Source organism: Myotis nattereri, assembly GCF_964212035.1.
Source record: "Myotis nattereri genome assembly, chromosome: 13".
Taxonomy (NCBI): Eukaryota; Metazoa; Chordata; class Mammalia; order Chiroptera; family Vespertilionidae; genus Myotis; species Myotis nattereri.
The window spans coordinates 588,019-601,813 of record NC_138088.1 but is presented as its reverse complement, the minus strand read 5'-3'; positions in this window follow the sequence as shown (position 1 = coordinate 601,813).

The window sequence follows — 13,795 nt, the reverse complement described above, 5'->3', positions numbered from 1 at the left end:
TGCCGTTTGTAATCACAGACATTACCAGTGGAAAGCCGTGAAATGACCAGCAAACTGATAATATTTAAAACTCCGGGCACTTTAGGGAGCGTTTTCACTTGAATTTGCTTTCAAATATTAGGAATTCTTGTTTATACAGCTCAAAATTTGTGTAGAAAGCCTGTAAGTGAGGACTGTACTGCTTATGTTTACAATTGAGGCCGCATTACTCTGGCGACTTTTGTATCACTCTGTTAAAACCCTGACGGTTCCAGTACATATTTGTAAGAAAACTCTCTAGTTGTGGTAAAACTCTTAAAATACGCAATTAGAGTTTCCAGAAATGATTAAAAACTTGGAAGAACCCCTTGAAATTAAAGTAAATTGATTCTTCCTACATTTCCTGCCGTTTGTAATCACAGACATTACCAGTGGAAAGCCGTGAAATGACCAGCAAACTGATAATATTTACAACTCCGGGCACTTTAGCGAGCGTTTGCACTTGAATTTGCTTTCAAATATTAGGAATTCTTGTTTATACAGCTCAAAATTTGTGTAGAAAGCCTGTAAGTGAGGACTGTACTGCTTATGTTTACAATTGAGGCCGCATTACTCTGGCGACTTTTGTATGACTCTGTTAAAATCCTGACGGTTCCAGTACATATTCGTAAGAAAAATATCTAGTTGTGGTAAAACTCTTAAAATACGCAATTAGAATTTCCAGAAATGATTAAAAACTTGGAAGAACCCCTTGAAATTAAAGTAAATTGATTCTTCCTACATTTCCTGCTGTTTGTAATCACAGACATTACCAGTGGAAAGCCGTGAAATGACCAGCAAACTGATAACATTTACAACTCCGGGCACTTTAGCGAGCCTTTTCACTTGAATTTGCTTTCAAATATTAGGAATTCTTGTTTATACAGCTCAAAATTTGTGTAGAAAGCCTGTAAGTGAGGACTGTACTGCTTATGTTTACAATTGAGGCCGCATTACTCTGGCGACTTTTGTATGACTCTGTTAAAACCCTGACGGTTCCAGTACATATTTGTAAGAAAACTCTCTAGTTGTGGTAAAACTCTTAAAATACGCAATTAGAGTTTCCAGAAATGATTAAAAACTTGGAAGAACCCCTTGATATTTAAGTAAATTGATTCTTCCTACATTTCCTGCCATTTGTAATCACAGACATTACCAGTGGAAAGCCGTGAAATGACCAGCAAACTGATAATATTTACAACTCCGGGCACTTTAGGGAGCGTTTTCACTTAAATTTGCTTTCAAATATTAGGAATTCTTGTTTATACAGCTCAAAATTTGTGTAGAAAGCCTGTAAGTGAGGACTGTACTGCTTATGTTTACAATTGAGGCCGTATTACTCTGGCGACATTTGTATGACTCTGTTAAAATCCTGACGGTTCCAGTACATTTTTGTAAGAAAACTCTCTAGTTGTGGTAAAACTCTTAAAATACGCAATTAGAGTTTCCAGAAATGATTAAAAACTTGGAAGAACCCCTTGAAATTAAAGTAAATAGATTCTTCCTACATTTCCTGCCGTTTGTAATCACAGACATTACCAGTGGAAAGCCGTGAAATGACCAGCAAACTGATAAAATTTACAACTTCGGGCACTTTAGGGAGCGTTTTCACTTGAATTTGCTTTCAAATATTAGGAATTCCTGTTTATACAGCTCAAAATTTGTGTAGAAAGCCTGTAAGTGAGGACTGTACTGCTTATGTTTACAATTGAGGCCGCATTACTCTGGCGACTTTTGTATGACTCTGTTAAAATCCTGACGGTTCCAGTACATATTTGTAAGAAAACTCTCTGGTTGTGGTAAAACTCTTAAAATACGCAATTAGAGTTTCCAGAAATGATTAAAAACTTGGAAGAACCCCTTGAAATTAAAGTAAATTGATTCTTCCTACATTTCCTGCCGTTTGTAATCACAGACATTACCAGTGGAAAGCCGTGAAATGACCAGCAAACTGATAATATTTACAACTCCGGGCACTTTAGGGAGCGTTTTCACTTGAATTTGCTTTCAAATATTAGGAATTTTTGTTTATACAGCTCAAAATTTGTGTAGAAAGCCTGTAAGTGAGGACTGTACTGCTTATGTTTACAATTGAGGCCGTATTACTCTGGCGACATTTGTATGACTCTGTTAAAATCCTGACGGTTCCAGTACATTTTTGTAAGAAAACTATCTAGTTGTGGTAAAACTCTTAAAATACGCAATTAGAGTTTCCAGAAATGATTAAAAACTTGGAAGAACCCCTTGAAATTAAAGTAAATAGATTCTTCCTACATTTCCTGCCGTTTGTAATCACAGACATTACCAGTGGAAAGCCGTGAAATGACCAGCAAACTGATAACATTTACAACTCCGGGCACTTTAGCGAGCGTTTTCACTTGAATTTGCTTTCAAATATTAGGAATTCTTGTTTATACAGCTCAAAATTTGTGTAGAAAGCCTGTAAGTGAGGACTGTACTGCTTATGTTTACAATTGAGGCCGTATTACTCTGGCGACTTTTGTATGACTCTGTTAAAACCCTGACGGTTCCAGTACATATTTGTAAGAAAACTATCTAGTTGTGGTAAAACTCTTAAAATACGCAATTAGAGTTCCCAGAAATGATTAAAAACTTGGAAGAACCCCTTAAAATTAAAGTAAATTGATTCTTCCTACATTTCCTGCCGTTTGTAATCACAGACATTACCAGTGGAAAGCCGTGAAATGACCAGCAAACTGATAATATTTACAACTCCGGGCACTTTAGGGAGCGTTTTCACTTGAATTTGCTTTCAAATATTAGGAATTCTTGTTTATACAGCTCAAAATTTGTGTAGAAAGCCTGTAAGTGAGGACTGTACTGCTTATGTTTACAATTGAGGCCGCATTACTCTGGCGACTTTTGTATGACTCTGTTAAAACCCTGACGGTTCCAGTACATATTTGTAAGAAACCTCTCTAGTGGTAAAACTCTTAAAATACGCAATTAGAGTTTCCAGAAATGATTAAAAACTTGGAAGAACCCCTTGAAATTAAAGTAAATTGATTCTTCCTACATTTCCTGCCGTTTGTAATCACAGACATTACCAGTGGAAAGCCGTGAAATGACCAGCAAACTGATAATATTTACAACTCCGGGCACTTTAGCGAGCGTTTTCACTTGAATTTGCTTTCAAATATTAGGAATTCTTGTTTATACAGCTCAAAATTTGTGTAGAAAGCCTGTAAGTGAGGACTGTACTGCTTATGTTTACAATTGAGGCCGCATTACTCTGGCGACTTTTGTATGACTCTGTTAAAATCCTGACGGTTCCAGTACATTTTTGTAAGAAAACTATCTAGTTGTGGTAAAACTCTTAAAATACGCAATTAGAATTTCCAGAAATGATTAAAAACTTGGAAGAACCCCTTGAAATTAAAGTAAATTGATTCTTCCTACATTTCCTGCTGTTTGTAATCACAGACATTACCAGTGGAAAGCCGTGAAATGACCAGCAAACTGATAACATTTACAACTCCGGGCACTTTAGGGAGCGTTTTCACGTGAATTTGCTTTCAAATATTAGGAATTCTTGTTTATACAGCTCAAAATTTGTGTAGAAAGCCTGTAAGTGAGGACTGTACTGCTTATGTTTACAATTGAGGCCGCATTACTCTGGCGACTTTTGTATGACTCTGTTAAAACCCTGACGGTTCCAGTACATATTTGTAAGAAACCTCTCTAGTGGTAAAACTCTTAAAATACGCAATTAGAGTTTCCAGAAATGATTAAAAACTTGGAAGAACCCCTTGAAATTAAAGTAAATTGATTCTTCCTACATTTCCTGCCGTTTGTAATCACAGACATTACCAGTGGAAAGCCGTGAAATGACCAGCAAACTGATAATATTTACAACTCCGGGCACTTTAGCGAGCGTTTTCACTTGAATTTGCTTTCAAATATTAGGAATTCTTGTTTATACAGCTCAAAATTTGTGTAGAAAGCCTGTAAGTGAGGACTGTACTGCTTATGTTTACAATTGAGGCCGCATTACTCTGGCGACTTTTGTATGACTCTGTTAAAATCCTGACGGTTCCAGTACATTTTTGTAAGAAAACTATCTAGTTGTGGTAAAACTCTTAAAATACGCAATTAGAATTTCCAGAAATGATTAAAAACTTGGAAGAACCCCTTGAAATTAAAGTAAATTGATTCTTCCTACATTTCCTGCTGTTTGTAATCACAGACATTACCAGTGGAAAGCCGTGAAATGACCAGCAAACTGATAACATTTACAACTCCGGGCACTTTAGCGAGCCTTTTCACTTGAATTTGCTTTCAAATATTAGGAATTCTTGTTTATACAGCTCAAAATTTGTGTAGAAAGCCTGTAAGTGAGGACTGTACTGCTTATGTTTACAATTGAGGCCGCATTACTCTGGCGACTTTTGTATGACTCTGTTAAAACCCTGACGGTTCCAGTACATATTTGTAAGAAAACTCTCTAGTTGTGGTAAAACTCTTAAAATACGCAATTAGAGTTTCCAGAAATGATTAAAAACTTGGAAGAACCCCTTGAAATTAAAGTAAATTGATTCTTCCTACATTTCCTGCTGTTTGTAATCACAGACATTACCAGTGGAAAGCCGTGAAATGACCAGCAAACTGATAATATTTACAACTCCGGGCACTTTAGGGAGCGTTTTCACGTGAATTTGCTTTCAAATATTAGGAATTCTTGTTTATACAGCTCAAAATTTGTGTAGAAAGCCTGTAAGTGAGGACTGTACTGCTTATGTTTACAATTGAGGCCGAATTACTCTGGCGACTTTTGTATGACTCTGTTAAAACCCTGACGGTTCCAGTACATATTTGTAAGAAAACTATCTAGTTGTGGTAAAACTCTTAAAATACGCAATTAGAGTTCCCAGAAATGATTAAAAACTTGGAAGAACCCCTTAAAATTAAAGTAAATTGATTCTTCCTACATTTCCTGCCGTTTGTAATCACAGACATTACCAGTGGAAAGCCGTGAAATGACCAGCAAACTGATAATATTTACAACTCCGGGCACTTTAGGGAGCGTTTTCACTTGAATTTGCTTTCAAATATTAGGAATTCTTGTTTATACAGCTCAAAATTTGTGTAGAAAGCCTGTAAGTGAGGACTGTACTGCTTATGTTTACAATTGAGGCCGCATTACTCTGGCGACTTTTGTATGACTCTGTTAAAACCCTGACGGTTCCAGTACATATTTGTAAGAAACCTCTCTAGTGGTAAAACTCTTAAAATACGCAATTAGAGTTTCCAGAAATGATTAAAAACTTGGAAGAACCCCTTGAAATTAAAGTAAATTGATTCTTCCTACATTTCCTGCCGTTTGTAATCACAGACATTACCAGTGGAAAGCCGTGAAATGACCAGCAAACTGATAATATTTACAACTCCGGGCACTTTAGCGAGCGTTTTCACTTGAATTTGCTTTCAAATATTAGGAATTCTTGTTTATACAGCTCAAAATTTGTGTAGAAAGCCTGTAAGTGAGGACTGTACTGCTTATGTTTACAATTGAGGCCGCATTACTCTGGCGACTTTTGTATGACTCTGTTAAAATCCTGACGGTTCCAGTACATTTTTGTAAGAAAACTATCTAGTTGTGGTAAAACTCTTAAAATACGCAATTAGAATTTCCAGAAATGATTAAAAACTTGGAAGAACCCCTTGAAATTAAAGTAAATTGATTCTTCCTACATTTCCTGCTGTTTGTAATCACAGACATTACCAGTGGAAAGCCGTGAAATGACCAGCAAACTGATAATATTTACAACTCCGGGCACTTTAGGGAGCGTTTTCACGTGAATTTGCTTTCAAATATTAGGAATTCTTGTTTATACAGCTCAAAATTTGTGTAGAAAGCCTGTAAGTGAGGACTGTACTGCTTATGTTTACAATTGAGGCCGCATTACTCTGGCGACTTTTGTATGACTCTGTTAAAACCCTGACGGTTCCAGTACATATTTGTAAGAAAACTCTCTAGTTGTGGTAAAACTCTTAAAATACGCAATTAGAGTTTCCAGAAATGATTAAAAACTTGGAAGAACCCCTTGAAATTAAAGTAAATTGATTCTTCCTACATTTCCTGCTGTTTGTAATCACAGACATTACCAGTGGAAAGCCGTGAAATGACCAGCAAACTGATAATATTTACAACTCCGGGCACTTTAGGGAGCGTTTTCACGTGAATTTGCTTTCAAATATTAGGAATTCTTGTTTATACAGCTCAAAATTTGTGTAGAAAGCCTGTAAGTGAGGACTGTACTGCTTATGTTTACAATTGAGGCCGAATTACTCTGGCGACTTTTGTATGACTCTGTTAAAACCCTGACGGTTCCAGTACATATTTGTAAGAAAACTATCTAGTTGTGGTAAAACTCTTAAAATACGCAATTAGAGTTCCCAGAAATGATTAAAAACTTGGAAGAACCCCTTAAAATTAAAGTAAATAGATTCTTCCTACATTTCCTGCCGTTTGTAATCACAGACATTACCAGTGGAAAGCCGTGAAATGACCAGCAAACTGATAACATTTACAACTCCGGGCACTTTAGCGAGCGTTTTCACTTGATTTTGCTTTCAAATATTAGGAATTCTTGTTTATACAGCTGAAAATTTGTGTAGAAAGCCTGTAAGTGAGGACTGTACTGCTTATGTTTACAATTGAGGCCGCATTACTCTGGCGACTTTTGTATGAATCTGTTAAAATCCTTTCGGTTCCAGTACATTTTTGTAAGAAAACTCTCTAGTTGTGGTAAAACTCTTAAAATACGTAATTAGAGTTTCCAGAAATGATTAAAAACTTGGAAGAACCTTTTGAAATTAAAGTAAATAGATTCTTCCTACATTTCCTGCCGTTTGTAATCACAGACATTACCAGTGGAAAGCCGTGAAATGACCAGCAAACTGATATCATTTACAACTCCGGGCACTTTAGCGAGTGTTTTCACTTGAATTTGCTTTCAAATATTAGGAATTCTTGTTTATACAGCTCAAAATTTGTGTAGAAAGCCTGTAAGTGAGGACTGTACTGCTTATGTTTACAATTGAGGCCGCATTACTCTGGCGACTTTTGTATGACTCTGTTAAAATCCAGACGGTTCCAGTACATATTTGTAAGAAAACTCTCTAGTTTTGGTAAAACTCTTAAAATACGCAATTAGAGCTTCCAGAAATGATTAAAAACTTGGAAGAACCCCTTGAAATTAAAGTAAATTGATTCTTCCTACATTTCCTGCCGTTTGTAATCACAGACATTACCAGTGGAAAGCCGTGAAATGACCAGCAAACTGATAACATTTACAACTCCGGGCACGTTAGCGAGCGTTTTCACTTGAATTTGCTTTCAAATATTAGGAATTCTTGTTTATACAGCTCAAAATTTGTGTAGAAAGCCTGTAAGTGAGGACTGTACTGCTTATGTTTACAATTGAGGCCGCATTACTCTGGCGACTTTTGTATGACTCTGTTAAAATCCTGACGGTTCCAGTACATTTTTGTAAGAAAACTCTCTAGTTGTGGTAAAACTCTTAAAATACGTAATTAGAGTTTCCAGAAATGATTAAAAACTTGGAAGAACCCCTTGAAATTAAAGTAAATAGATTCTTCCTACATTTCCTGCCGTTTGTAATCACAGACATTACCAGTGGAAAGCCGTGAAATGACCAGCAAACTGATAACATTTACAACTCCGGGCACTTTAGCGAGCGTTTTCACTTGAATTTGCTTTCAAATATTAGGAATTCCTGTTTATAAGGCTCAAAATTTGTGTAGAAAGCTTGTAAGTGAGGACTTTACTGCTTATGTTTACAATTGAGGCCGCATTACTCTGGCGACTTTAGTATGACTCTGTTAAAATCCTGACGGTTCCAGTACATATTTGTAAGAAAACTCTCTGGTTGTGGTAAAACTCTTAAAATACGCAATTAGAGTTTCCAGAAATGATTAAAAACTTGGAAGAACCCCTTGAAATTAAAGTAAATTGATTCTTCCTACATTTCCTGCCGTTTGTAATCACAGACATTACCAGTGGAAAGCCGTGAAATGACCAGCAAACTGATAATATTTACAACTCCGGGCACTTTAGGGAGCGTTTTCACTTGAATTTGCTTTCAAATATTAGGAATTCTTGTTTATACAGCTCAAAATTTGTGTAGAAAGCCTGTAAGTGAGGACTGTACTGCTTATGTTTACAATTGAGGCCGCATTACTCTGGCGACTTTTGTATGACTCTGTTAAAACCCTGACGGTTCCAGTACATATTTGTAAGAAAACTCTCTAGTTGTGGTAAAACTCTTAAAATACGCAATTAGAGTTTCCAGAAATGATTAAAAACTTGGAAGAACCCCTTGAAATTAAAGTAAATTGATTCTTCCTACATTTCCTGCCGTTTGTAATCACAGACATTACCAGTGGAAAGCCGTGAAATGACCAGCAAACTGATAATATTTACAACTCCGGGCACTTTAGCGAGCGTTTTCACTTGAATTTGCTTTCAAATATTAGGAATTCTTGTTTATACAGCTCAAAATTTGTGTAGAAAGCCTGTAAGTGAGGACTGTACTGCTTATGTTTACAATTGAGGCCGCATTACTCTCGCGACTTTTGTATGACTCTGTTAAAATCCTGACGGTTCCAGTACATATTCGTAAGAAAACTATCTAGTTGTGGTAAAACTCTTAAAATACGCAATTAGAATTTCCAGAAATGATTAAAAACTTGGAAGAACCCCTTGAAATTAAAGTAAATTGATTCTTCCTACATTTCCTGCTGTTTGTAATCACAGACATTACCAGTGGAAAGCCGTGAAATGACCAGCAAACTGATAACATTTACAACTCCGGGCACTTTAGCGAGCCTTTTCACTTGAATTTGCTTTCAAATATTAGGAATTCTTGTTTATACAGCTCAAAATTTGTGTAGAAAGCCTGTAAGTGAGGACTGTACTGCTTATGTTTACAATTGAGGCCGCATTACTCTGGCGACTTTTGTATGACTCTGTTAAAACCCTGACGGTTCCAGTACATATTTGTAAGAAAACTCTCTAGTTGTGGTAAAACTCTTAAAATACGCAATTAGAGTTTCCAGAAATGATTAAAAACTTGGAAGAACCCCTTGAAATTAAAGTAAATTGATTCTTCCTACATTTCCTGCTGTTTGTAATCACAGACATTACCAGCGGAAAGCCGTGAAATGACCAGCAAACTGATAATATTTACAACTCCGGGCACTTTAGGGAGCGTTTTCACTTGAATTTGCTTTCAAATATTAGGAATTCTTGTTTATACAGCTCAAAATTTGTGTAGAAAGCCTGTAAGTGAGGACTGTACTGCTTATGTTTACAATTGAGGCCGCATTACTCTGGCGACTTTTGTATGACTCTGTTAAAACCCTGACGGTTCCAGTACATATTTGTAAGAAACCTCTCTAGTGGTAAAACTCTTAAAATACGCAATTAGAGTTTCCAGAAATGATTAAAAACTTGGAAGAACCCCTTGAAATTAAAGTAAATTGATTCTTCCTACATTTCCTGCCGTTTGTAATCACAGACATTACCAGTGGAAAGCCGTGAAATGACCAGCAAACTGATAATATTTACAACTCCGGGCACTTTAGCGAGCGTTTTCACTTGAATTTGCTTTCAAATATTAGGAATTCTTGTTTATACAGCTCAAAATTTGTGTAGAAAGCCTGTAAGTGAGGACTGTACTGCTTATGTTTACAATTGAGGCCGCATTACTCTGGCGACTTTTGTATGACTCTGTTAAAATCCTGACGGTTCCAGTACATTTTTGTAAGAAAACTATCTAGTTGTGGTAAAACTCTTAAAATACGCAATTAGAATTTCCAGAAATGATTAAAAACTTGGAAGAACCCCTTGAAATTAAAGTAAATTGATTCTTCCTACATTTCCTGCTGTTTGTAATCACAGACATTACCAGTGGAAAGCCGTGAAATGACCAGCAAACTGATAACATTTACAACTCCGGGCACTTTAGCGAGCCTTTTCACTTGAATTTGCTTTCAAATATTAGGAATTCTTGTTTATACAGCTCAAAATTTGTGTAGAAAGCCTGTAAGTGAGGACTGTACTGCTTATGTTTACAATTGAGGCCGCATTACTCTGGCGACTTTTGTATGACTCTGTTAAAACCCTGACGGTTCCAGTACATATTTGTAAGAAAACTCTCTAGTTGTGGTAAAACTCTTAAAATACGCAATTAGAGTTTCCAGAAATGATTAAAAACTTGGAAGAACCCCTTGAAATTAAAGTAAATTGATTCTTCCTACATTTCCTGCTGTTTGTAATCACAGACATTACCAGTGGAAAGCCGTGAAATGACCAGCAAACTGATAATATTTACAACTCCGGGCACTTTAGGGAGCGTTTTCACGTGAATTTGCTTTCAAATATTAGGAATTCTTGTTTATACAGCTCAAAATTTGTGTAGAAAGCCTGTAAGTGAGGACTGTACTGCTTATGTTTACAATTGAGGCCGAATTACTCTGGCGACTTTTGTATGACTCTGTTAAAACCCTGACGGTTCCAGTACATATTTGTAAGAAAACTATCTAGTTGTGGTAAAACTCTTAAAATACGCAATTAGAGTTCCCAGAAATGATTAAAAACTTGGAAGAACCCCTTAAAATTAAAGTAAATTGATTCTTCCTACATTTCCTGCCGTTTGTAATCACAGACATTACCAGTGGAAAGCCGTGAAATGACCAGCAAACTGATAATATTTACAACTCCGGGCACTTTAGGGAGCGTTTTCACTTGAATTTGCTTTCAAATATTAGGAATTCTTGTTTATACAGCTCAAAATTTGTGTAGAAAGCCTGTAAGTGAGGACTGTACTGCTTATGTTTACAATTGAGGCCGCATTACTCTGGCGACTTTTGTATGACTCTGTTAAAACCCTGACGGTTCCAGTACATATTTGTAAGAAACCTCTCTAGTGGTAAAACTCTTAAAATACGCAATTAGAGTTTCCAGAAATGATTAAAAACTTGGAAGAACCCCTTGAAATTAAAGTAAATTGATTCTTCCTACATTTCCTGCCGTTTGTAATCACAGACATTACCAGTGGAAAGCCGTGAAATGACCAGCCAACTGATAATATTTACAACTCCGGGCACTTTAGCGAGCGTTTTCACTTGAATTTGCTTTCAAATATTAGGAATTCTTGTTTATACAGCTCAAAATTTGTGTAGAAAGCCTGTAAGTGAGGACTGTACTGCTTATGTTTACAATTGAGGCCGCATTACTCTGGCGACTTTTGTATGACTCTGTTAAAATCCTGACGGTTCCAGTACATTTTTGTAAGAAAACTATCTAGTTGTGGTAAAACTCTTAAAATACGCAATTAGAATTTCCAGAAATGATTAAAAACTTGGAAGAACCCCTTGAAATTAAAGTAAATTGATTCTTCCTACATTTCCTGCTGTTTGTAATCACAGACATTACCAGTGGAAAGCCGTGAAATGACCAGCAAACTGATAATATTTACAACTCCGGGCACTTTAGGGAGCGTTTTCACGTGAATTTGCTTTCAAATATTAGGAATTCTTGTTTATACAGCTCAAAATTTGTGTAGAAAGCCTGTAAGTGAGGACTGTACTGCTTATGTTTACAATTGAGGCCGAATTACTCTGGCGACTTTTGTATGACTCTGTTAAAACCCTGACGGTTCCAGTACATATTTGTAAGAAAACTCTCTAGTTGTGGTAAAACTCTTAAAATACGTAATTAGAGTTTCCAGAAATGATTAAAAACTTGGAAGAACCTTTTGAAATTAAAGTAAATAGATTCTTCCTACATTTCCTGCCGTTTGTAATCACAGACATTACCAGTGGAAAGCCGTGAAATGACCAGCAAACTGATATCATTTACAACTCCGGGCACTTTAGCGAGCGTTTTCACTTGAATTTGCTTTCAAATATTAGGAATTCTTGTTTATACAGCTCAAAATTTGTGTAGAAAGCCTGTAAGTGAGGACTGTACTGCTTATGTTTACAATTGAGGCCGCATTACTCTGGCGACTTTTGTATGACTCTGTTAAAATCCAGACGGTTCCAGTACATATTTGTAAGAAAACTCTCTAGTTTTGGTAAAACTCTTAAAATACGCAATTAGAGCTTCCAGAAATGATTAAAAACTTGGAAGAACCCCTTGAAATTAAAGTAAATTGATTCTTCCTACATTTCCTGCCGTTTGTAATCACAGACATTACCAGTGGAAAGCCGTGAAATGACCAGCAAACTGATAACATTTACAACTCCGGGCACGTTAGCGAGCGTTTTCACTTGAATTTGCTTTCAAATATTAGGAATTCTTGTTTATACAGCTCAAAATTTGTGTAGAAAGCCTGTAAGTGAGGACTGTACTGCTTATGTTTACAATTGAGGCCGCATTACTCTGGCGACTTTTGTATGACTCTGTTAAAATCCTGACGGTTCCAGTACATTTTTGTAAGAAAACTCTCTAGTTGTGGTAAAACTCTTAAAATACGTAATTAGAGTTTCCAGAAATGATTAAAAACTTGGAAGAACCCCTTGAAATTAAAGTAAATAGATTCTTCCTACATTTCCTGCCGTTTGTAATCACAGACATTACCAGTGGAAAGCCGTGAAATGACCAGCAAACTGATAACATTTACAACTCCGGGCACTTTAGCGAGCGTTTTCACTTGAATTTGCTTTCAAATATTAGGAATTCCTGTTTATACAGCTCAAAATTTGTGTAGAAAGCCTGTAAGTGAGGACTTTACTGCTTATGTTTACAATTGAGGCCGCATTACTCTGGCGACTTTAGTATGACTCTGTTAAAATCCTGACGGTTCCAGTACATATTTGTAAGAAAACTCTCTGGTTGTGGTAAAACTCTTAAAATACGCAATTAGAGTTTCCAGAAATGATTAAAAACTTGGAAGAACCCCTTGAAATTAAAGTAAATTGATTCTTCCTACATTTCCTGCCGTTTGTAATCACAGACATTACCAGTGGAAAGCCGTGAAATGACCAGCAAACTGATAATATTTACAACTCCGGGCACTTTAGGGAGCGTTTTCACTTGAATTTGCTTTCAAATATTAGGAATTCTTGTTTATACAGCTCAAAATTTGTGTAGAAAGCCTGTAAGTGAGGACTGTACTGCTTATGTTTACAATTGAGGCCGCATTACTCTGGCGACTTTTGTATGACTCTGTTAAAACCCTGACGGTTCCAGTACATATTTGTAAGAAAACTCTCTAGTTGTGGTAAAACTCTTAAAATACGCAATTAGAGTTTCCAGAAATGATTAAAAACTTGGAAGAACCCCTTGAAATTAAAGTAAATTGATTCTTCCTACATTTCCTGCCGTTTGTAATCACAGACATTACCAGTGGAAAGCCGTGAAATGACCAGCAAACTGATAATATTTACAACTCCGGGCACTTTAGCGAGCGTTTTCACTTGAATTTGCTTTCAAATATTAGGAATTCTTGTTTATACAGCTCAAAATTTGTGTAGAAAGCCTGTAAGTGAGGACTGTACTGCTTATGTTTACAATTGAGGCCGCATTACTCTCGCGACTTTTGTATGACTCTGTTAAAATCCTGACGGTTCCAGTACATATTCGTAAGAAAACTATCTAGTTGTGGTAAAACTCTTAAAATACGCAATTAGAATTTCCAGAAATGATTAAAAACTTGGAAGAACCCCTTGAAATTAAAGTAAATTGATTCTTCCTACATTTCCTGCTGTTTGTAATCACAGACAT